Source organism: Herpailurus yagouaroundi, unplaced genomic scaffold, assembly GCF_014898765.1.
Source record: "Herpailurus yagouaroundi ecotype Mexico unplaced genomic scaffold, PumYag 248, whole genome shotgun sequence".
NCBI lineage: Eukaryota > Metazoa > Chordata > Mammalia > Carnivora > Felidae > Herpailurus > Herpailurus yagouaroundi.
The window spans coordinates 1053330-1079977 of record NW_024412465.1 but is presented as its reverse complement, the minus strand read 5'-3'; the positions used below and the strand labels follow the sequence as shown (position 1 = coordinate 1079977).

General features: G+C 39.7%; 1 long non-coding RNA gene across 1 annotated transcript in view; it reads left to right on the top strand.

Moving 5' to 3' along the window:
* Positions 1-26648, top strand: part of LOC121020178 (uncharacterized) — a 528280-nt gene that overhangs the window by 414718 nt on the left and 86914 nt on the right. The window contains exons 6-8 of the long non-coding RNA XR_005786000.1: positions 245-351; positions 2324-2441; positions 3289-3399. This is a non-coding gene — a long non-coding RNA (uncharacterized LOC121020178). The remainder of the gene's footprint in view (positions 1-244; positions 352-2323; positions 2442-3288; positions 3400-26648) is intronic.

Below are 26648 nucleotides of genomic sequence, written 5' to 3'. Positions count from 1 at the left end.
GTGAGGCTTACACACTGTATGTTTCTTGCCGCACGCCCCCAAGCCCCATACATGACTAAAATCTGTCTGTTCTTGGGTCATTTCCAGCTTGTTCTGTAAAGCCTATCTGGTCATCCGAGGTCCATGATTCTTGCTTCTATGCAGACCCCTGAAGGACAAGGGCTATGGTTTATTCTCTACGGTTCACAGATAGACCTTGTCCTACCCTGTACTCATGTGCACTCATTTTGTCTTTCTTACTTAGGTTTTGCAGTGTGCTTGCAAGGAGCCCCTTATTCAAGCAGACCAAGAAAACGTGAGACTTTCTACACGTGTATTCACCTCACAACCAACATGTCAATGCATGGATGGGTACGTCCCTGTTACTCATTTGTGAGCAACCGTGTGTGTTACTGGGGCACAGCTTGACGTAGACTTGACCAGTCGTCTAAATGGAGATTGGACGTCTCAGTTCTCAGGAACTGCTCATGGTAACACTGACTCTGGATCTAGTCCTCCCCCGGAGCTTGGTCACCCTTCCTCCAGCTAGACTGGGAGGGAAGTCAGGAATGCTGTGGTTCCAGCCAGTGAAGGAATCTGTGGGCCGTCTTCCACTCCCACAGGCCTGCTAGGAGTTCGGGCCGTGTCTACTTTATTTGACATCACGGTCAAGTGGGGCTAATATTTATCTTCTTCAAGTTATGCTCTTTACATGCTTCACATACTCGCATGTAATTGGGATTTGCCACATGGTTTAAGTTCCTGGGATTCCTGCACAAGCTTCAAGTACAGCAAAGGAGGGTTTGAAGAGAATGAACTTGAGGGCTTTGCAGATGGAAATGCAGCTTGGAAACATTTCAAAGGCACAGCTAATAAATATAATGTGTGCGTGTTATCACCAACATATATATAACATACAATATAGCTCACATGATATATGTAATCATTATATACAATTGCACATTATATAATATATATTATATAGTAGCAACATGGCTAAGGTGATCTGGAAGCTTCTATGTGTTCCCTTTTACATCCATTTGCTGGGGATTTGGTTTGTAGATTCTGACTCAGTTAAATTCCAGGGGTCTCAGATCCTGAAAATTAAAAGGATTGAATGAGATTAATTTTGCTCTAGGTTTATAGATTCATGTTTTATTTGTTTTTTTTTTAATTTTTTTAATGTTTATTTTTGAGAGAGAGAAAGAGTGTATGGCAGGGGCAGAGAGACAGGGAGACACAGAATCTGAAACGGGCTCCAGGCTCCCAGCTGTCAGCACAGAACCCGAAGCGGGGCTCAAACCCACAAACCGCGAGACCATGACCTGAGCCAAAATCGGACATTTAACTGGTTAAGCCACCCAGGCACCCCCGTGATTTATTTGCGAACACTGAAAAGCCCCAAAGCTTATCTGGTTTGGTATATAGAGCATTCATTCTTATCAGATAATAACAACTGCCCCTCTAAACCCCATGGTTTCAGGAAATACGCGGAATATTTCTCTTCTCAGAGAATATTTGAGAACAGCATGTGACCTTAGCAAATCCAACATGGCCAGCATTTGACTCTGCTATAATACTAAAACCTACTAAATACTAAAACGTTATTTTAATTATTCCATGGAAAAGTATCTTTTTTCCAGCATTTAGATGTAAGCGGTACTATCATGCAAAGTAAACACAGGTTCACAAGCATTACCTTATCTTGCATATTTTGCCACCTCAAAAGATGATTGATGGAAGGTTAGCTGTGGGCTTGAGTAAATATTCATGATAGACAATATATTATTTGGCAGGCTTGTGCCAAATGCCCCAAATTGTTTTAGTTACTAATAAAACAAACACTAAACACTTACATATTTGACCCACGGAAAGATTTCTGTATTAGACTTGGCCAAATGAGTTGCCCGCAAGTGTCAGAGGATTCCGTGGGATCCTGGATGCCGTGATTTCATCTGAATGTGGTTTTGTTTGTTACTGGAAAATATTACAGTCAAGGGGCGCCTGGCTGGCTCAGTCAGTAGAGCACGGGACTCTCGATCTCAGGGTTGTGAGTTTGAGCCCCAAGTTGGATGTAGAGATTACTAAAAAAATAAATAAACTTCAATGAAATAAAATATTACAGTCAAGAGCCAAGGGTACAAAAAACAAGATTTGGGCAGCGTTTGTCTTCTTCTTTAAATAATATTAGACACCAAATATATAAGTAGATTATGTAGACAAATATATATGGTTTTCTTTATATAGGCATTACGTATCACATAGTATACGTTTGTATAATATATGATTACTTATAATCAAGATATGATAGAATGGTGATATATGATCTCATCTATATGTACAGTTTTATTTCTGGTGACCAGCAAAATAGACGAAAGGAAGAACGGTGATTATCAGAAGGCAAGCCAGTGATTGTTCAAAGCCAGCTGTGTTTGTGTGTCCACCACCATGCTGAAAGATCGGTAAGGCCCATGTTTGTAACTGCCATCAGCACATCTGCAAAGGTCACATTGTCTGTAATTCTGAATTTCTTACTGCAGCCTTAATTCTCAGATTCTCGGCCGCGTCCCTTGTGTTGAACATAATGAAACGTTTTAGAGAGTGTGGGCGAGCCTGTCCTATCCTCTCTTTGAATACGAGTTAACGAGGAACAAAAAGAAGGAAGATGAATACAAGCCAGGTTCTCGTGACTGCAAGCCAGTGTCGGAACTTTGTATAAACCCAGAGAAAGAAGCTTTCTAGCAGTAATCGTGAAAATTCTGACCTTTCAACATGAATATCCAAAAAAGTAAATGCAAGCTTCAAAGACTTGAATCAGGTCAGTCCCTAGAAGGGCTGAAATGGCCGTTGACCATGGAGAACTGATTTTCCAGTTGTTTTAAAGACTGGGGCTTGACATTACTACTTGACATTTTAAATTATTGTTCAGGAAGATAGTTGTAAAGAATCGCCTTGGTGATTTGTTTTATATAGATAGGTAGATAGATAGATAGATAGATACATATAGATATAGTCATCTCGCCTTAAAATCAGAGAATGTTGTCAGTCAGAAGAAACTTTTTTAGATAGAATAGTTTGACTAACAACTGAGATAGGAATGAATAATCTTCCATCAGTGTTTTCATTTTCTCGCTAAGCCCCACAATACTCTGCATTTTAGGACATTACCCCTTGTACTCTGTATATATCTCTGCATGGGCTAATCTGAATGATAGTAGTTAGTTCCTGTGTTAGTCTGTCCGGGCAGCTACTACAGAATCCCACAGACTGGAGGAGGGGTCCTAAATAGCACACATTTATTTCTCACAGTTCTGGAGGCTGGACGTCCCAGATCACGGGCCCAGTACATTCAGTACTGGGTGAAGACCCGCTTCCTGGTTCAAGGACGTCTGTCTTCTCACTGCGCCCTCACGGAGGAAGGTATGAGGGAGATCTCTGGGGACTCTTTGAGAAAGGCACTAATCCCACTGATGAGGGTGCCTCCCTCGTGACCTAACCACCTCCCAGAGGACCCCGTCGCTAACACTAGAGCTTAGGATCTCAAAATATGAATGAAGAGTGGACCAGAGGCCACAATGGTTATATACAGAGTGTAGAAAACATGTTCCCATATGTTCTCGTGTTACCATCATGATAGGCGTAGACAGGCTGTGAGACGGGCAGCACGGAGGGTCAGTAGAAACACAGTATTACACACTGGGGAGGTGAGACTCAGTCCGAGTGATGTTAATCATCCCACAAGGTACAGTCCAGTAGACTTTCAATGCCAGGTCAAAATCAGCAGTCTGAGACAAAAGGCATTTTCTCCCTCCCTTTTGGTATTTCAAATTATAAGTCACACAGGAAGATGTTCATCAAAAGAAAGTTATATGAACACCCATTTGTGAGAAGCTAAATGTTGAGGATTATTTGCTCTTCAAAGTAACAGGTACATAGGTAGTCATACAGAAAGGGATTTAAAAAACATGTGCGGTCGGTTGGGAAAATGTTGTTTATATTTTTCCTCAGCATGAAAACGAAACAGCTGTTTTAAACAGTAAGTATTCATTAATTCACTTTTCACTTACTTATTTTGTAATGTGTATTTGCTAAACAGCTACTATGTACCAAGGATTGGATTAAGCGTTGGGGATAAAAGAGTGAGCAAAACCAAACACCCAAACAGCCTATTTTCTGCCTCATGGAATGTGTAGCCTCTTGGTGAAGAGCGAGGTTAAGGAAATGATTTTTAAAATGTAAATTGTGTATCTATTACCTGGCAAGATGGAATAACTCATGTGGCATGCATTTGGGAATCAGTGCAACATTTTTGATGGAAGTAACATTGAACTGAGATCAGAAGGGGTTGAGGGAAATTTCCTATGTCAAGACAAAGTCACCCAAGCCAGTTCCTGAAACACTCTTGGGGGAATTGCAGCTCTGTGGTTCTCTGCTACATGGTGGGCGTCACCCCAGGACTAAGATCTCAGTGCCCATCACATCACACTTTCCCTGCTCATTGTCTTAAGAGAAAACTTTAGGGGCGCCTGAGTGGCTCAGTTGGTTAAGCGTTTGACTCTTGATTTTGGCTCAGGTCATGATCTCATGGTTTGTGAGCTCGAGCCCCGCACTGGGCTCTGTGCTGACAGTGCAGAGCCTGCTTGGGATTCTCTCTCTGTCCCTTTTTCTGCGTGTCCCTGGCTCACACTCTGTCTCAAAAATAAATAAACAGTTAAAAAAAAAAACTTTAAAATGGTTTATTAAATTGTAGTATCTTTGACTTAGGTTTGGGGAGTTTTCATTTGGTTTCTCTTCTGTGTAGATGTCACTTACATATATGTGTTCATCATTTGATTGAAGTATATTATTCTGTAATCGAAGTCAATCAACCAAAAAAAAAAATAGCTCTCATTTTATGTTATTTAACTCTATCCTATTAAAATAGCACCCGAAGGGGCGCCTGGGTGGCGCAGTCGGTTAAGCGTCCAACTTCAGCCAGGTCACGATCTCACGCTCTGTGAGTTCGAGCCCCGCGTCGGGCTCTGGGCTGATGGCTCAGAGCCTGGAGCCTGTTTCCGATTCTGTGTCTTCCTCTCTCTCTGCCCCTCCCCCGTTCATGCTCTGTCTCTCTCTGTCCCAAAAATAAATAAACGTTGAAAACAAAAAAATTAAAATAGCACCCGAAAACGTGTACCATGCAGGGGCAATCACAACTCACTATGACTTTGACCTCTGAGAACACATTTTAGAATACTGAAAAATGTGTCATGGCTCTTTTTCTCCCTGACAAGAACAAAGACAGATTTATCTAGAGATTTATTAGCAAAATATGCTTTTGTGGCAAAATCAGCAAGAGGCTAAGCTTTGAGACTTACAGAAAGCAGAACAAAACAGGATTAAAAAAATCTTTTAGTTAACCTATCATTCATGAGATAGAGCATTTATTTTGTTTCTTTATTTTTAATATGAAATTTATAATCAAATTGATTTCCATACAGCACTCACCACTAGAGACTTTGGCATTGGTTGAAATCTTCGATGGCTAGCGTTCTTCAGGGGAGAAGTTTGAGGTCTACTTTAAAAACAAATTGGAATTACACAAATTGGAATTCCTAAAAACAAAATTTAAAACTCTGTTTTTGATCCAGGTAGCCAGAGAAATGGTAAGCTTAGTGGAATTTGAAAAGTGAAAAACAAACAAAGAATTGGCAGGTTAGTCTCTTACGTGCTTTTCAGCCACAAGGACTTGTCTAAGCCCAGAGAATGAAGGATAAGCAAGGTCCTAATATCCTCGGTTCTGGCCTCACATTTTCAGTATCTGTAATGACTTTGTGCTCAGCTAGAATTGTATTGCCAACGAACTCTAAAATGGTCCCGCACATGGCGTGGGCAAACCGGGAAGGCAGACATCTCATTAGTATTTGTTCTTAGCGAGATTGCGTCTTTGTGCAAATGCGCTATAGCAGTGTCAGAAACATGGCAGACTTCGGTTGTTGTGTGGGTGCCAGAATTCTTCTAGATCAGATAGTGTTTGTTTTGAGTCCTGGAGCAAGTGTCCGTCTAGAGGACTGTTCCAGAAGGCCAGTTTGTGTTCCCTGAATCGGAAATAAAGGCAAGTCCGGTGACAGACCGAGGCAGAGGCACAGTGGACTAATGTGTCCTGGGTCCTGACCAGCTTCGCATCCCCTCCAGCTCCATCACGGCTGATGCCTGACCCGGTCCTGGTCCAACCACCTGATGCCTGGCCCGGTCCTTGTTATGGCTGCTGGTGTATTAGCACCCCAGCACTGCCCGCAGTTGGGATTTGGAATGGGTCTTGCTCAGGGTGCCCTGAAGGTCTGCGGCGATGCATCCAGCTGGCTCCCCTTCCAGGACTCAGATGCCTTCAGCCTCCCTGCTCAACATGGGCAATCCGCTCTGAACGCATCAGTCATGGGGTGGAGAACAGCCCTGCCTCCCTCCATTCCCTGGACCATCTAGCTCTCGCGTCCTTGCCCCATCGATTCCTTCATTCAGGAGAGTTCCCATAGGAACATATCGTTAATACCCAGTAATACCCAATAATACCTAGAGTTTTCAAGCCGGGAAAGCCCAGATGCTTCCTCACATGGGTTTATAGGGGATGGCAGAATGAAATCAGTGACCAGCTCTCCTGGAGTCACGTTGTTTATGGCAGCACATTTCCTGGAACATTAGATCTGGAAAGGGTTGTGTGGCCACAGGCCGTTCCTGGAGGCCTGGGATCTGCGGGAACCCTTTCCAGCACGGCCCTCACGGGCAGGGAGACGCAGGACTGGCAGACATGTGAGCTGTGGCTGCGTCACCCAGACCCTCTGCCAGACCCGGGCATGAAGGATGTTGAAAACTTCATTGAGTTGGTGTTGACACAGATTGAGGTCTAAGTTTGCTTCATTTTACATTGTCAAACCTCAAGTGTTTAAGTGCAGTCCTTCTATAACTTCACACGGGGTGAGTTATAACACAGAAATGTGTTGAAAACGCTCCAGGAGACCTCCTACATAGATGGTTATGTTTGTGGCAGATTTTTTTTTGTGCGGCTCCCTTTAAATCATGCGTCTTAACTGATCTCGGGGCTCAGGTCTCCCTAACAGGGCTCCGCATAGAGCAGAGATTAATTACTTCCAGGAGGCCTTTTTACCCAATCATCCCTGATGAGAGCAGGGGCATTTGAAATGCCGACTGTACAATTTATAGTTTGTGGTGAAATATTCATTTTGGTACCAGCCGTTCTGTTAGACATGTTCGCAATCCAGATAGCTCAGGAATGGCACCTAGCTGGGAGTTGTACGTGTGGTTTTATCACTCACTTTCTGGGGGAGGAAATATCATTGTCTTTTACTGCAAGAGCCCCTGGGGAGTGAGTCAGCTGTGGGTAAAGAAAAATGCACGGAGCCAAGAGTCTAGAATCAGAAAGGCATGATTTCTAGTGTTGCTGGTGCTGGCTTGCCCCGTAACGTCTTGTACAATTTATGTTACCCTCCCAGAAGGCAAGGAGGACAGAAACCAAGCAGAGAAAACCCACTTTTATCACTTTTGTCTGTATAGGTTTCAAAGTTAAAAAAAAAAAAAACAACTCTAATTTATGAATGTTTGAAAATAGTTTAGTCTGTGGATTGGCCAGGATAAGGCATGGTGCTGTTTTCATTGGAATAAGGAAGGGTGTGCATTGTCTGCATCCTGCTCTCAGAAGGCTCACGGTATATTGCAGAACATACAGAGTTTCTCCTCATACGTGCATGTTTGCTGACTGACTAAAATCTGTTCAGAACCCCCAAGTCAATACTCGTGATTCTGCTGTAGTCATCCATGAATGTGCAGAGCAGTAAAACTCTCTAGTCCATAGACACCCACGTTCCTAGCTAAGTCTGAACAAGTCACTGCTTTGCCCTTCCTCTTTTAACGCTTGTCCTCTAAACAGGTGTTCTTTATGTGTTCTAACGATTTACTCCTTTTTGTGCTTTTGGTTGGTGATTCCATAGCTTAAAATGGCCCCCGAGCATGGTGCTGAAGTGCTGTCTATAGAACATACACATATACATGTATATGTGTGTGCAGGTATGTGTATGTGTATACGTGTAGGTTATGCTGCTGGTAGTATGGGGTGATGTCATGAGAACACGCACAGAATACCCACACCTGGGAAAGGAAGGGCGTGGTCAGGCCCCAGCGTAAGTCTCCGTCGCGTACAAACATAGCAGGGGAAGACGTCTGCTTTCTCTGGTGATCATGGCCCACCTCTCGTTTGACTTCCGCCTGCTGAGAGGTGACATGAACCATCACCACCGTCCAGTTACTGTAGGTCTGCTGAGGCTGAACAATAGAAAGGAGATTGGAAACTTGGATCCTGTGATGCCACAGATTTTATACAACTGTAGCATTGTTCTGGGGAAAGGGCTTAAAATTCCCTGTTTGGCCAGTATTTTATGTGCCAAATCTGACAAAAATCATGTAAGCCTTATTTTTTTAATAGTCTTACAAGGAGCGAAACAAAATACCAGCTCATAGAAACCTGTTTTCTTCTTCCCATGTCCCCTTCATATAATCAGTTATCTGACCAACAGCCAGAATGATCTTTTTAAAATGTAAATCAGGAGGAGGGAGGGATGAATAGGTGGGGGATGGTGAAATGACCCTCTGTGATGCTAGGATGATGGATACACACCATTGTACATTTTACATTTGTCTTTTACATTTTATCCACTACGCATTTGTCTAAACTCACTAAGAGGGAAACCTAATGGAAACTATGGATTCTGGGTGGTTGTAATGTGTCATTGTAGGTTCATCAACCATAACGCTCTGGTGGGGATGTTGATAATGGAGAAGGCTGTGCATATGTGAGGGCGGGGGCTGTAGGGGGATCTCTTAACCCCTCTCTTTCAGTGCTTCTGTGAACCTAAAACTACTTGAAAAAATAAAGTTTACCTGATAGACTTTATATATATATTATATATATATATATACATATATATATATAATATATATATTATATATATATATACACACACATATATATAATATATACATATATATTATATATAATATATATTAGTCAAGCCACTCCCCTCTTTATCAAACTTCCATCATCCTTTAAGGAAAGTTTTGACACCCCAATGTCATCTGGCCAACAGCTAATCAGACCTTATCTTTATCATTCTTCTCTATCAGCAGATGCAGTTACAGGTTCTGTGACGTCTGCATAAAGAACTGTTTTTAGTAAGAATAGAAAACAACAAAATCTAAATTCAGGTGTGATGTTTTAGGAGCCTTGCAAAGATTCATTAGTTTGATCATAAATACACACTGGTCAGTAACCTACCACCCACACTCAGGTTCCTTTTGGTCACTGATGAGGCCAAACCCATTCGTAACTCACAGTGCTCAAACTAACTCAAAGTGGGATCCTTCTCATCATTCATTCACTGAAATCATCAGCTCCTCAGAGAGATGGGGCCTTGGGGACCATATCTACAGTAGTCACCCACCACCCCATTCCAAAGTTACTATGTGTGCCCTTGTATTACTTTGTTTAGTCATTTCATGCTTTGGAATTATATTACATATATTGGTATGGAGCATATGGTCAATTATAGGTTGAATGAATGAATGCAGGAGTCCATACGTTTTTAGAAAGAGCTTATTAAAATAGCGTTATATTCCAGAAATCTGAGAATCAGTGTGGGTTAACAGTAGTAAACATGATGAGATTGGTCCTAAGGAGAAAGTCAAAACAATAAGATTCTCTTGCTACTGCACAAAAGCAGACATCTAAAAAAGGTTAGCATTCAACAAAATTCCTTAGTTAAGTCAGAAGAGCTTACTACTTTCTTACTCTGAGAGAGAACACAAGGCGAATCTCATGCCAGGCAGCAAGACAACAGTAGACTTTCCAAGCACAATGAAAATAAAGTGTTCTGTTATCCCCAGAGTGTTTACACAATGCCATGAAAGGGCTGGGAACTAAAAAAGTTTTTGAAGAGTTTGACAAGGATTAGGAAAAAAAAAAAAAAACAAGAATTCACTTATGAAAGATACTTGTATGAAAATGTGTCTATCCCCAAATGACACTCAGAAAATGGCACGTATGAAATATTGTGTTCACAGTAGCAAACAAAATAATTACACTCCCAGGAGTAAACTTAGCAAGTGTTATGAATGAAAAATATGAAGAAAGCCATAAAGCTAAAGAAAATTGAAGTGCTTCAGAAACAAGGCATAAATTGTCACTGAGACAGCTCAATATTGTAGCAATGTTAGTTTTCCCTAAATTAATTTATAAAAATTCAAAACAACCCCAGCCAAATTCCTTTTGTTAACTTTTAAAAATCATCTGGAGTGAAAGAAGAGCCAGAAACATCCTAAAAATGGAAATTGTGGGGCATTGGGACATATAGGACCATAAAATTGAAGTAATAATAAACACATGCTAGAATAGACAAATCACAAAAACAAGTATATAGTAACAGATAAACAGAAAGACTATCTCATTAAAATAGTATTTCAAATCTGTCATGAAATGATGGATTACTCTTATGAAAACTGGTTTCCTATCTCACTCCATACACACAAAAAAGTGAACTATAGTTTTTTAAAATTACATGAAGTAAACAAAACTATCACAGGACAAAAAGAAAACATGGGTGACTCTTTTGTAATGTTCTGCCAAGGAAGGCATTTCCAGACATGGCAATTAAAAAGGAAAGTATGAAGAAAAAACTTATATTTTATTTATTCTATAAACAAAGCAAACTACCTAAAAATTCAAATTACACAATTATCTGGAAACAAATGGTCGTATATCAATAAGCAAAAAGTTGGTATCTGTTAATTAGCCCTTACAATATCTTTCACAATCAGCAAAACAAAAATGAGCAAATTTGCGAATAGGCAATTTCCAGAGAAAGAGAAGGAAATTAATTAATAAACATTAAAAAAAACCCAAACTCATTAATGTCCCTCTGCCATAAAATAATTTTGCAAGATTTTACTTTTTTCCTATTATTTTGGCAAAAAAATTAACAAAGTGGTAATAACATAGTTTCACTTTTTAAAGAAAGGCTGAAAAATGGAAACCTTCATATAATCTCGGTGGGTTAAACTTATGAATAAACTCAGATTTCTATTATATTCAGTACATGTTCACTTTTGAAGTGTATGCGATTCTTGATCGTGTGATTTGTTTCAAATAAGCTAGTTATAAAAATATTTGCAAAAATGCCCAAAGATACAGCTATCTAGAAGGTAAGAATAGATAAAATGTGAAAGACATACAAATCCAGGTGTCTATTTTTATAGAGCAAAACAATGATTGTTCACAATAGAATAGATAATTGTTCACAATATAGTTCACAATAATAGATAATTGTTCACAATAGAATATTATTCAATAGCTTATTTTACATTCATCTGATGGAATAGCACCCTGAACTTTGAGGTAATGCCATGGAAATGAAAAATGTTGTGGAAAGATGTGAATAATATATATTTAGGAGAATGTATCATGAGATCCAGTGTTGCAGATGTATATTTACAATATATTTTGTGGCTATATCTGGGAGAAAGACTTATGGGGGACTATGAGTGGGTATTTAGTTTAGAATTTTTAAAACTTACCTTTATATGCCTATCTATTACTTTCAGAACAAGAAAAATAAGTAATAATATGCACAGTTCAAGTGAAAGTATATGAATAAGAATGTCATCTATAAGTATCTTTGGGGAGGCAAGATTTGTGTGAGCACAGCTAATATCATCCTCAATGGGGAAAAACTGAGAGCTTTCCCTCTGAGATCAGGAAACATGACAGGGATGTCCACTCTCACCACTGTTTAACATAGTGTTGGAAGTCCTAGCCTCAGCACTCAGACAACAAAATGAAATAAAAGGCATCCATATTGGCAAAAAAGAAGTCAAGCTTTCCCTTTTTGCAGATGACATGATACTCTACATGGAAAACCTGAAAGACTTCACCAAAAAACTGCTAGAGTTGATAACTGAATTTGGCACAGTTGCAGCATTTAAATCAACATACAGAAGCTGGTTGCATTTCTACATACCAATAATGTAGCAACAGAAAGAGATATCAAGGAATTGATCCCATTTACAGTTGTACCAAGAACCATAAAATGCTTAGGAATAAACCTAACCAAAGAGGTAAAAGATCTGTACACTGAAACTATAGAAAGCTTAGGAAAGAAATGGAAGAAGACACAAAGAAATGGGAAAACATTCCATGCTCACAGATTGGGAGAACAAATAGTGTTAAAACGTCGATGCTACCCAAAGCAATCTACATATTCAATGCAATCCCGATCAAAATAGCACCAGCATCTTCTCAGAGCTGGAACAAACAATCCTAATATTTGTATGGAACCACAAAGACCCCAAATAGTCAAAGTAATATTGAAAAAGAAAACCAAAGTGACAGGCATCGTGATCCTGGACTTTAGCCTGTGCTACAAAGCTGTAATCATTCAAGACAGTATGGTATTGGCACAAGAACAGACGCATAGATCAATAGAATAGAATAGAGAACCCAGAACTGGACCCACAAATGTATGGCCAACTCATCTTCAACAAAGCAGGAAAGAGTATCCAGTGGAAAAAAGACAATCTCTCAGCAAATGGTGCTGGGAGAAGTGGACACCAACATGCAGAAGAATGAAACTGGACCACTTTCTTAGACCGTACACAAAAATAAATTCAAAATGGACCTAAATGTGAGACAGGAAACCATCAAAATCCTAGAAGAAGAAACAGGCAACAACCTCTTTGACCTCAGCCACAGCAACTCTTCTTACTTGACACATCTCCAAAGGCAAGGGGAAAAAAGCAAAAATGAACTACTGGGACCTCATCAAGGTAAAAATCTCCTGCACAGCAAAGGAAACAATCAGCAAAACTAAAAGGCAACCAATGGAATGGGAGAAGATATTTGCAAATGACATATCAGATAAAGAGTTAGTATCCAAAATCTATAAAGAAGTTACCAAGCTCAACACCCAAAAAACAAATAATCCAGTGAAGAAATGGGCAAAAGATATGAATAGACACTTTTACAAAGAAGACATCCAAATGGCCAAAAGACACATCAAAGATGCCCAATGTCACTCATCATTAGGGAAATACAAATCAAAGCCACATTGAGATACCACCTTAAACCAGTCAGAGTGGCTAAAATTAACAACTCAGGCAACAACAGATATTGGCAAGGATGCAGAGGATCTCTTTTGCATTGCTGGTGGGAATGCAAACTGGTGCAGCCACTCTGGAAAACAGTATGGAGGTTCCTCAAAAAAATTAAAAATAGAAGTACCCTATGACCCAGCAAATGCATGAGTAGGTAGTTATTCCAAAGGATACAAAAACACTGATTCAAAGGGGCACATGCACCCCAATGATAGCAGCACTATCAACAATGGCCAAATTATGGAAAGAGCCCAAATGTCCATCAACTGATGAATGGATAGAGAAGACGTGGTATATGTATGCAATGGAATATTACTCAGCAATGAAAAAGAATGAAATCTTGCATTTGCAACAATGTGGATGGGACTGAAAGGTATTATGCTAACTGAAATAAGTCAGTCAGAGAAAGACAGATATCATATGTTTTTCACTCATATGTGGAAATTGAGAAACTTAACAGAAGACCATGAGGGAAAGTAAAGGAAAAAAAAAAGTTAGAAAGGGAGGCAAGAGAGTCTTAAATACAGAGAACAAACTGAGGGTTGATGGGGGGTGGGAGGGAGGGGAGAGTGGATGATGGGAATTGAGGAGGGCACCTGTTGGGATGAGCACTAGGTGTTGTATGTAAGTGATAAATTAAAGGAATCTATTCTTGAAGCCAAGAGCAGACTGTATACACTGCATGTTAGCTAACTTGACAATAAATTATATTTTTGGAAAAAGATTATGGCACATGGCTGGTGCCGTCAGAAAAGCATGCAACTCTTGATCTTGGGGCTGTAAGTTCACGCCCCTTGTTGGGTCTAGAGATTACTTAAAAATATGAGCAAAATAACAAACTTTAGAAAAAGTGTTTTAACTTGAGTCCAGAAGAGTAACATCACATGCTGTCTAACTATAAGAGATGGCTCCCTCCTGGTGAGAGAATCAACCTCAGTATGCTACCATCTGCTACTCTGTTTCTCCCAGTGTGTTGAGATCAATGGGCTCAGGTGCCTGGAAAATAAAATAATATGTACCCCCTTCAAACCAGTTCTTTTCCCCTTTCTAATCAAGAAAAGGAATGATTCACATCGTCAGCCTTCATTAACTATCTTATGGAATAAGGAAATTGGCATCTATTTTCCCCAAATGAATGCTGTTTTATATTAACATTCTTGCCATAAAAACATAACAACAGGGGCGCCTGGGTGGCGCAGTCGGTTAAGCGTCCGATTCAGCCAGGTCGCGATCTCGCGTGATCTCCCATGATCTCGCGTGAGTTCGAGCCCCGCGTCGGGCTCTGGGCTGATGGCTCGGAGCCTGGAGCCTGTTTCAGATTCTGTGTCTCCCTCTCTCTGACCCTCCCCCATTCATGCTCTGTCTCTCTCTGTCTCAAAAATAAATAAACGTTCAAAAAAAATTTAAAAAAAAAAACATAACCACATGGTTGGGGGGAAGAAAGTCTTTAAGAATTGTAACAATCTTTCTATCATATGAAAACAACATGTCTCTGCAACTTGGCATCTGCCTTGAAGGTTGGACCAATGTAAGACTGAGTAGGGTCTTCCTGGGACCAAGAGGAAGTTGACTTTGAGAAGGCTTCCAATCTGGAAGAAATATACCGGGTCTTTCCAAAAGCTGAGGTGTGGATGGTGGGGACAGATGAGCGAGTACATGCTTCATTGAGGACCCAGGTTTTCTAAGCACTGATTTTTCAATTTTTCTGGGTTCCCATGAAATTTCTTAGTACCCACCTGTCCATTTTCACACATTTGCAGCAAGGAAGAAATAGCTCCTTTCTGGGGCAGGTGGAAAAAGATCTCACATCAGTAAATGAAATGACCTGGGTGAAAAAAAAAATGATTCACTTGGCCCTGGTCATTTCTATCACATAGCATTTTAGGCACCATGGGAAGGTGCATATCTGTGCATACAAGTTACAATGCTATATTGGACAAGGGTTGAAACACAGTAGCACAAGCATGTAGGTTTTGTGATTTGTAATGGTTGACAATATTTTTCAAGGGCTGACTGATTCCACTCAAAAGTGTTTATTCAGGGAAATTCTGTAGTGTATTCAGAAAAAGGCAAATGATTAAAAGCCAACGCCCGTAACTCCAGGCTGACTTGTCTTCTTATTTTCCTCTGTGATGGTATATATAGCAAAGCATGGAGGTAATGTGGTGCATTAAATCACAGCCCTGATTTTATTTGCTTAGAGTTCTCTTTTGTTCAGTTAAAATAAATGGGAAAAAATGGAAAGGCTTTCAGATTCTCCCCCTGCCCCTGTTTAACTCACTTCAATTTAGATCAGTCACACCAGACCCTGAAACTGTGCTGCATGCTCTTATAAATCTCCAAGTTCTCTGGATGTTCTTATGCTTCTATTTTGTGTTCAAATAGATGTCTGGGGAAACGAACGTAATACTATGCAGGGAAAATAATACGCAGAGTTATAACCAATGGCTTCTGTAACCACAGCAAAAATATATTTTCTCTCTTTTGCATGAAAAATATATTTACAAGTTCCTCCCCTAAAGCAGATAAAACTAAGGGAAGGGCCATCATTTCTGGTGACATTAAAAAACGCCTTGACAGGGGTGCCTGGGTGGCGCAGTCGGTTAAGCGTCCGACTTCAGCCAGGTCACGATCTCGCGGTCCGGGAGTTCGAGCCCCGCGTCAGGCTCTGTGCTGATGGCTCAGAGCCTGGAGCCTTTTTCCGATTCTGTGTCTCCCTCTCTCTCTGCCCCTCCCCCGTTCGTGCTCTGTCTCTCTCTGTCCCAAAAATAAATAAAAACGTTGAAAAAAAAAATTAAAAAAAAAAAAACAAAATGCCTTGACATATAAACTATTTATTATTGGTTAATATTAGAGGCTGGCAGCCAGTGTTGAGTGGTTTTTTTTTTTTTTGATAAGCTTTTTTTTCTTTTCCTTTTTAAAAAAAAATTTTTAATTTTTCAAATTTACATGCAAATTAGTTAGCATATAGTGCAACAATGATTTCAGGAGTAGATGCCTGAATGCCCCTTACCCATTTAGCCCATCCCCCCTCCCATAACCCCTCCAGTAACCCTTTCATTGTTCTTCATATTTAAGAGTTTCTTATGTTTTGTTCCCCTCCATGTTTTTATATTATGTTTGCTTCCCTTCCCTTATGTTCATATGTTCTGTGTCTTAAAGTCCTCATAGGAGTGAAGTCATATGATATTTGTCTTTCTCTGGCTAATTTCGCTTAGCATAATGCCCTCTAGTTCCATCCACATAGTTGCAAATGGCAAGATTTCATTCTTTTTGATTGACAAATAATACTCCATTGTATATATAGACCACATCTTCTTTATCCATTCATCTATCGATGGACATTTGGGTTCTTTCCATACTTTGGCTATTGTTTTTTTTTTTTTAATTTATTTTACCATTTATTTTTGAGACAGAGACAGAGCATGAATGGGGGAGGGTCAGAGAGAGAGAGGGAGACACAGAATCTGAAACAGGCTCCAGGCTCTGAGCAGTCAGCACAGAGCCCGACATGGGGCTTGAACTCACAGACCGCGAGATCATGACCTGAGCCGAAGTCGGACGCTTAACCGACTGAGCCACCCAGGCGCCCCTGGCTATTGTTGATAGTGCTGCTATAAACATGGGGGTGCATATGTCCCTTCGAAACAGCATACCTGTATCCCTTGGGTAAATACCTAATAGTGCAATTGCTGGGATGTAGGGTAGTTCTATGTTTAATTTTTTGAGGAACCTTCATACTGTTTTCCAGAGTGGCTGCACCAGTTTGCATTCCCAGAACAATGCAAAAGAGATCCTCTTTCTCCGCATCCTCGCCAACATCTGTTGTTGCCTGACTTGTTCATGTTAGCCATTCCAACAGGTGTGAGGTGGTATCTCATTGTGGTTTTGATTTGTATTTCCCTGATGATGAGTGATGTGGAGCATTTTTTCATGTGTCAGTTGGCCATCTGGATGTCTTCCTTGGAGAAGTGTCGATTCATGTCTTTTGCCCATTTCTTCACTGGATTACTTGGTTTTTTGGGTGTTGAGTTTGTTAGGTTCTTTATAGATTGTGGATACTAACCCTTTATCTGATACGTCATTTGCAATATCTTCTCCCATTCCGTCGGTTGCCTTTTAAGGGGATGCAGGCTGAGAAAGTGTCAAAGCACGTGGCAAACTGTCATGTGTAGGTTAGGTATTACTGATGAAAACGTGCGTTTGAGACTCAAGTATTAATTTCATTGCTTATGTATCTTTTGGCCAGATTTATTTTCAAAAATTTATCCTCAACTATACCTATTTTTCTTAAATACCAGCAATATTCGTTTTAGACAGTGGGAAAAGATGATTACGTAGTAGTTCTGTCGATCTAGAAATAGTTTGGCTGCTTCTTTCTCATTACTTAACAAATGTGTTGTACTGAACTTGTTTAGCATTATGAATTGATGATTACGCATTGGCTAGACAAGATGCGAGGCAAAGCTTACTCTCACTACAACTGTATGTCTGAGACTTTGAGAACCATATTTTAATCAGGGTCTTTGGAATTTTTTCTAATCATTCTATAAATTCAAATAATCATATTTCAGGTAGAGTAAATATATAAAAATCAACCCTTCCCCACCACTTACAATAACATGACCATAAGAAATATGCAAGGTAGATGATAATATCAGTATCAAATTGGGAATTTTATTCTGGCACATATTATATAGAAGATTTTACATGAAAAAAGTTAAACCCGCTAGATAAAGAAACAAGGGATACAGCAGACAATTTTAGAATTATGGATTGTATATAGAAAACTTATGGAAGGAGTACCAGGCTGGCTCAGTCTGTAGAGCGTGCTACTCTTGATCTCAGGATTGTGGGTATAGAGATTACTTAAAATTAAAAGATTTTTTTAAAAGAATACTTATTGAAGAAATGCTTTAAAGAACAATAACAAAAAGAGTAGAATTAAAAATACGTGAACAGGGGCACCTGGGCGGCTCAGTTGGTTAAGCATCTGACTCTTGATTTCGACTCAGGTCATGATCTCACAGTCCATGAGTTTGAGCCCCACGTTAGGCTCTGTGCTGACAGATTCTCTCTCTTTCTGCCCCTCCCCCAATTCACGTGTTCTCTCCCTCAAAAATAAATAAACGTAAAAAAAAAATAGATCAGCAGAGGAGACATCATTTAATCCATCAGCCTGAAGAAAATCAGTATGCAAAGGTAATGTACAGTGTTGGGAACGGTGAGGAGGCTGGAATTCTGTACCCCATTACTGGGAGTGCACAGTGAGACACTGCTCATGGAGGGCAAGTTGGAGGAGTGTTCAGTATAAATGTGCACAATTCCATTACTATTTCTCAGCTATTTCACACATGATAACGGTACGGAAATTCTTTTCACATTTGTTTTGTAAAATAACAATAATAAGCTTCCGAAAACACTGACATGATAGCATTGGTTAAAGAAATCCCTGTTAGCATGACGTGATACTAAGAACTGGTAACAAGATGGTATGTCTTCATTGCTTCTAGAAAGTTGTCTATGCTTTCAAATGTAAAAAGCAAGTAGTACAGAAAATATGTATAGTTAATGCAGTCATACATATTTTAATCTGTGCGTGTAAACATACCCAAATTAACATGTACTAGGCTATGCACACTGTTTGTTTTAGGGCACACAGATGAATGGTGGGGCACAAAGACCAGTTTTTCTCTACTTTCTATAATTCTTAGTCACCGAATTTATGAATTCATTAAAAATATAAGCACTGTAGTGTCTTCAGTGTTTTTATGCAGAACACAAGATTGTGCAAATCTTGTATGTAACTCTCCAGCTTTCCCTCTCTGACCTATAAAAATAGGATAAGGATAGTCCAATGTCACTGTGTCCCTGGGAAAAGCAAACAACACAATGTGGCAGTAAGTTTTCAATGTGTAACCCATAACACAGATGTCATGCTATATGATTTTAAGTATTAATCTTCATTAGTATTCACCTGGGACAACTCAAGCCTCAATTTAATTACACAAAACTTGGGATCTTTGCCCTTGAAAATATTTTGAAGAAACACAGTTTTGAAAACTAGAACCAAAGTACTCACAAATGTATCTTAAAATAGGTGGAGCGGGGCGCCTGGGTCGCTCAGTTGCTTAAACTTCCTTCGGCTCAGGTCATGATCTCACAGATCGTGAATACAAGCCCCGCATCTGGCTCCACAGAGCCTGCCTAGGATTCTCTGTCTCCCTCTCTCTCACCCCTCCCCCATTCATGTTTTCTGTCTCTCACACAAAAATAAACATAAAAAAAAATGGATTGAGCCTATTAGGCAGCGGTCAGTCATCCGTGGCACACAGTCTCCCTGTTCTTCCTCCCCTTCCCTTGCCGCAGGAGCAAGTAGACCCCCGTTTCCCTGTCTGTTGTCTTAGTATGCAGGCTCTCAGCAAGCCTTGTCTGGTACTAGTCACGTGGACACATTACAGGTTGAGAGTCCCTTCTGTGGTAGCAACGAGTTCAGTGACACAATTCCATTGCCAAGACCAAAGGGAGTCATTTACAAATGTTGCCTGAATTCACCCCATCTCACAACCAGACCAGGTTGAAGTTCACATGATTGATCAACCCACTGGATGAAATGAACTTACTCCTTGTGGTTTATGGTCGGTGTCCAAGTAACTTGTGGAGACCTTGTTAGATGATTCCTAACTTCATCTTCTGGATGCCTCTTGGGTTCTCTCGTTGGCTTTGGGAGCACAATTCATTGATCTCCTGTAAAAAGTAAGTGATAGAATTCAAATAAATATTCAAGAAAGCTGCAGGTTGGCCTAACGCTAAAATGTACGCTGATGTGTATCATGAATGAGCGTTGAGGGCAAGCTTCAGAACACACTCCTGGCCACACGAAAAATCTAATGTTGGAACGTTGGAAAGACAAACATGGTTTGGTAGTGCCTGCTTTTATTATTTAAAAAATTTTTAATTTTTTGACAAGAGAGAGACAGACAGGGAGGCAGACAGACAGACAGACAGAAAGGGAGACACAGAACTCAAAACAGGCTCCAGGCTCCGAGCTGAGCCACCCAGGTGCCCCGGTACTGCCTGCTTTTAAATGAAATGAATTGAATGTCTCTGTGTTGTAAAAATAATACATATTACTTATAAGAAATTTTGAAAAAAAATACAGTCAGCCAACTGTTGACATACATTGTACATGCCTTCCATATTTACTAATTTTATTGCTTTGTATTTGTTCTCTATTTATCAAAATCTTTTAATCCATTTTTTCTTTTATGTTATCATACCCATGCCAAAAATTTTAATAATTGTATAATATACTATCTTATGTTTTTCCTCACATTTTCTGCTGCTAGATACTTTCTATTTTTGGCTAATATTTACTATTTTGACTAAGACTTCCACAGATTTTTTGGATGTTCATTGATATTTATTAATTTTGATACTATGATAGCTTTTTATGTTTAATAGCCCTAGAATAATTTTCCAAATATGAAATTGCCAAATAAAGAGTATACCCATATTTTAGATACTTGACAAGTATTGCTGAAAACTTACCAAATTATAATTTATATTCACTGGACACACTCAAACCATAGACAATCTTTCCAAAAGTTTTGCCACTTTAGCAAAATGAAAGTCTGGTATTTGTTTTTCTTTTTCTTTTTCTTTTTCTTTTTCTTTTTCTCTTTCTTTTTCTCTTTCTTTCTTTCTTTCCTTCTTTCTTTCTTTCTTTCTTTCTTTCTTCTTTCCTTCCTTCCTTTCCCTTCTCTCTTTTCTTTCTTTCTTTTTCTATAATGCATGCTTCTTTTGGTAGTGAGGTTGAATACTCCCCCTACATTTTTCAAGCTACTTTATGGAGGTGTGATTGATAGATAAAAAAGCAGTATGTGTTTAATGTATAGAGCTCAATAAGTTTGGGATTAAATATACATCTGTGAAACCATCATCCCTATCAAGGACATAAGTATATCCATGACCTCCCAAAGTTTCCTTGCACATTCTTTATCATCATCATCATCATCATCATCATCATCTGGGTTTGGTAAGAATACTTAACGTAACATCTGTCCTCTTAGCAGATTTTAAGTATTACAATACAGTATTGTTAACTATAGCGTCTGTGCTCTAGAGTGGATCTCCAGGACTTACTCATATTGTGTAACTGAACTGTTGTACCCAACAGCCAACAACTGCCCATCACCCCTTCTCACAGTGCCTGGCAACCATTCCATTCTCTGCTCCTATGAATTTCACTCTTGTAATTTTCACATAGAAGTGAAGTCATGCAATATTTTTTTAACTACATCTACCTCTCAGTTTGTGTGGCAGGTTTAAACAAGTAGAACCAATTGTATTGTCTCTTTAAAGATAAAATTAATGAATTTGCTGCTCTATACTAGACATTTTGTAAAAACACTGACTTAATAAGAAAACTGACCACAGTCAGACACAACTATATTATTTTCTTCCAATGTAATAAATGAAAAGCTAATAAAGTATAAAACAGAGTACGGTGTCTGTACAAGAAATTGACAATCTGTTGGGCTTGGGCAGTAGAGAGCAGGATGTTTAGTTTACAGTATGTAATTATTTCACTGATGCTGAGATGAGCCAAAATGTCTTGAGAATCTTGTCTTAGAATTTTCTTCAAGAATTAAGACATATCCCTTTAAAAAAACATTTTAAAAATAAATCTTTTAAAGATGGGTTTGGAATTCTGAAAAAAAAAATCATAAGTTATCTGGGTTATTTCATTAGAGGAAAGGAGAAATAGTATCCATCAACAATAAACTTTTATTTTTTTAATGTTTATTTATTTTTGAGAGAGAGAGAGGGAGGGGCAGAGAGAGAGAGAGGGAAAGAATCCCAAGCCAACTCTGCACTGTCAGCACGGAGTCCGACACGTTGCTCAATCTTATGCACTGTGAGATCATGACCTGAGCTGAAATCAAGAGTTGGATGCTTCATTGACTGGGCCACCCAGACGCCCAGACGATAAGTTATTAAGGTCAAGGGGTGATGCCTGACTATTAGGAGGCCTCTTAAAAATCACAACATCCTAGATCATTAGAACTGGAAGGAACCATAGAGACTGCATTGCTCAAGCCCCTTATTTTAGATGAGGAAACTAATGTCCAGAGAAGCAAAATGGATTTGCAGAGGTCCCGCATACGTTGCAGTTCTGAGAAGGAACTAAAATCTCCAGTGTCCCAATTCAGTCCTTTAGGGGAAAATGGAGAAGCCAAAGGAAGATTTGGTACAATATCTCTTATGTGCGATAACTAAGTAAGGAGAACATCAGTCCTAAGAAATGGGTGTGGACAATACTGAATTAAAACTTAGAAACATTCTAAAAATCATAAAGCAATGGCATAAGAAAAAGACTTTGTAATCTAATGAATCATGACTTTTGAGAGAAGGGATTATATTCTATGCATCTTTGAATTTCAAGTGCCAGGCAAATTGCCCAACTCATAGAAAGTTCTCAAAACTGTTGTTGAAAACTGCTTACCAGTTTCACAACGCTTCTCAGTGACTGGGGTGAGTCGTACATTGTTGTTGTACCTCAGCAGTAGAGGCTGCAGTGTGGGTGCTGGCCACACTGGGCAGTGCAGGTTTGAGTGTGTGGGCACAGCTGGAGCATTGGAAACACCAGGACTGATTTTAAGTGCCAACCAAGTCCCTGTATCAACATGAACTGGGCCATAAAAGTTGAGCTGCCGTTCAACGTTACGTAACTTCCAATTGAGAACATTTGACTTCACCTTTGATTTTGCGTTAAGAGTTAAGAGGGAACATTCTGGATGCGTGGGTAAGCCTGAAACATTTGGAATCCTTCTTGCTTAAGTACAGCTCCCCCTCAAATTTGAACTTCCTTGGTCTCATGGCAGTTCGTGGCCAAGAGCTCCGGACGCACTGAAGTGTCCATCTGGTGTCGGTCCCCGTGGCAGCATCGGTGCAGTCGGCTGATGACTTTGTCCATGTCTCATGTGTCCCAGATCCCCTTGGGGTTCCTGCAGTGGCTCACTTTCAGGAAGGAGAGAGTTGGATTTTCCTTTCGTAGCAACAGCTTTCACATGTTTTCAATAAGAGAACACAGATGCATGTGCAGTGCTCTTTGCAGTCCATAAATTCACAGGGAATGCCTTCCTTTCTTTGTTTTTGCCTTTCTCACCAAGGGCTGCAGAGGTTTGCCAGGCATCCGAGATCTTGCTGTTGAGGCACAACCTCGGAGCCCCATGCAATCCACAGCCAGAGACCCAAGCCTATCCCTGAAACAGTGCACCTGCTTAAACCATCTGTGGAGTCCAAACAGATTGGATTTCCCTTGCACCTCATTTATACCAGCAGCAATCACACAGGTAGGGCTGAATTCTTCAATCCAGGCATCATTGGGGACGTAGCTGGATCAACCCCAAGTAATCACTGTAGGTAGTGTGCTAAAAAAGCACTTATGGGCAGAAATCCATTGAAACCTTCTGCTGTTTGACTCATGTCACAAATGAGGTAACCAAAGCATCTAATCACATAAGGTAACCTGCCTGGAGTACTGGTAGACTTAACTGTAACATGTTTCACAATATCCATATGTAATTGCTACTCAATTCACTTTTCATCTGTTAAATATGTCCATTTGTAGAGGGACATAGTAGCTATTTCCTGAATATATCATTTATTCTAAGGATCATGTTGTGCTTAAAAAAAAAAACAACAAGAAACACGTGATCATGCCAGCAATTGAAAATACTGTGTTGACCCAAGGGATACAGGAGTGCTGATGCATAGGGGCACTTGTACCCCAATGTTTATAGCAGCACTTTCGACAATAGCCAAATTGTGGAAGGAGCCTAAATGTCCATCAACTGATGAATGCATAAAGAAATTGTAGCTTATATACACAATGGAATACTACTTGGCAATGAGAGAGAATGAAATTTGGCCTTTTGTAGCAACGTGGATGGAACTGGAGAGTGTGATGCTAAGTGAAGTAAGTCATACAGAGAAAGACAGATACCATATGTTTTCACTCTTAATGTGGATCCTGAGAAACTTAACAGAAGACCGTGGGGGAGGCGATGGAAAAAAAAGTTAGAGAGGGAGAGAGCGAAACCATAAGAGACTCTTAAAAATTGAGAGTAAACTGAGGGTTGATGGGGGGGTGGGAGGGAGGGGAGGGTGGGTGATGGGCACTGAGGAGGGCACCTGTTGGGATGAGCACTGGGTGTTGTATGGAAACCACTTTGACAATAAATTTCATATTAAAAAAAAGACTATGCTGATGATATGCCACTGTGTAAGCGTTAAGACTAAACCAGGGGCACCTGGGTGGCTCAGTCAGTTAAGCATCCAACTTCGGCTCAGATCATGATCTCGTGGTCTGGTCTCTGAGTTCAAGCCCTGCAGTGGGCTCTATGCTGACAGCTGGGAGCCTGGAGCCTGCTTCACATTCTGTGTGTGTGTGTCTCTCTCTCAAAAATGAACACTTAAAAAAATAAAAATTAAAGAAAAATTGTAAACCAATCTTCCTAACCATTCATTTATAAAGTCAGATACTTAAATTGTAATTTGGGAAAATTAGTGAATAGAATTACTGTATTCTCCGTACTTAACATTTGGGATCTATTTCTATGATTATCTTTATTCTGAAAGTAAAAATAGGGGCGCCTGGGTGGCGCAGTCGGTTAAGCGTCCGACTTCAGCCAGGTCACGAGCTCGCGGTCCGTGAGTTCGAGCCCCACGTCAGGCTCTGGGCTGATGGCTCAGAGCCTGGAGCCTGTTTCCGATTCTGTGTCTCCCTCTCTCTCTGCCCCTCCCCCGTTCATGCTCTGTCTCTCTCTGTCCCAAAAATAAATAAACGTTGGAAAAAAAAAAAAAAAAGAAAGTAAAAATAAAGCCTGTGGTAATGTCCTAAATCTTGAACAGGCTCTTCCTCCAGTTCATTGCCTTTGTCTTTATGTAATTTCATTAATGCCTCTTACTCACATTTTACTGTCCCATCACTGGCTTTCAGCTTGAAAAAGGACTGAAACTACTTGAAATCTTCTATATTATAAGTAAGCTCACCACTCGTTACTAAAGTCCACAATGTCCAAAAATATGTCTTTGTTAAACCTAAAAATTACATAATTGTGGGAAACCAGGCTAATGAATGAGGGGTAGTGACGTGATGGTCACAGATGTGTCTGGTCTAGGTTATTAGTCTGGTCTAGGTTATTATTAGTCCAGACTGTTACGATCTTTCCCTGACTTCTTTGATATTCGGAAGACATTTCTGTGATCCCAGAAATAAACACCTGCTTTTAAAAAATGACATTATTGGGGCGCCTGGGTGCCTCAGTTGGTTAAGCGTCCGACTTCGGCTCAGGTCATGATCTCGTGATTCCTGAGTCCGAGCCCTGCATCAGGCTCTGTGCTGACAGCTCAGAGCCTGGAGCCTACTTCCAATTCTGTGTCTCCCTCTCTCTCTGCCCCTCCCCCACTCACACGCTGTCTGTCTCTCTCTCTCTCTCTCTCTCAAAAATAAACTGTTTTTAAATGACATTATTTTTTTAATAATATTGTTTCCTAAATGATAATCTGTGTAAAATCTGCTTATTTTACATAAACCACATAAAAATGTGAGGACTAAATAACGCTCATAAAAATTATTAATAAATGAAAATATTTCGTTAATATAAAATTTATTAATATACAATGAATTAATATAAATGAAATGAAAAAATTATTAAATGAAAGTTGCCAATATTTAATCAATGTTAATTATATGGCTAATTATGAATATAGGACAATTCTGAAAGGTATATTGTATATTACATAGTTGTCCAATCTAGTTTAGAAGTAACTTTTTTTAACATGTATATTTCAAATTCCAGTATAGTTGATGTGCGGTGTTACGTTAGTTTCAGGTGTACAATATAGTGATTCAACAATTCCATACATTACTCAGTGTTCATCATGATAAGAGTGCTCTTTATCCCCATCACCTGTTCCACCCATCCCCTCACCCACCTCCCCTCTGGCAGCCACCAGTTTGTTGTCTATAGTTAAGACTCTGGTTTTTTTGTCTTTTTTTTTTTAGTTTGCTTCATTTCTTTTGTTTTCTAAAGTCCACATATGATTGAAATCATATGGTATTTGTTGTTCTCTGACTGGCTTATTTCACTTCGCATTATATCCTCTGGATCCATCTATGTTGTTGCAAATGGCAAGATTTCATTCTTTTTAATGGTTGGGTACTATTCTATTGTATATATACCACATCTTCTTTATCCATTGATGGACAGTTGGATTGTGCCCACAGCTTGGCTGTTGTAAATAATGCTGCAATAAACATAAGGGTGCGTATAGCCCTTTGAATTAGTGTTTTCATATTCTTTGGGTAAATGTGCAGTAGTGGAATTACTGGACCCTCTGGTAATTCTATTTTTAATTTTTTGTGGAACCTCCATATTGTTTTTTGGAGTGGCTGCACCAGCTTACATTCC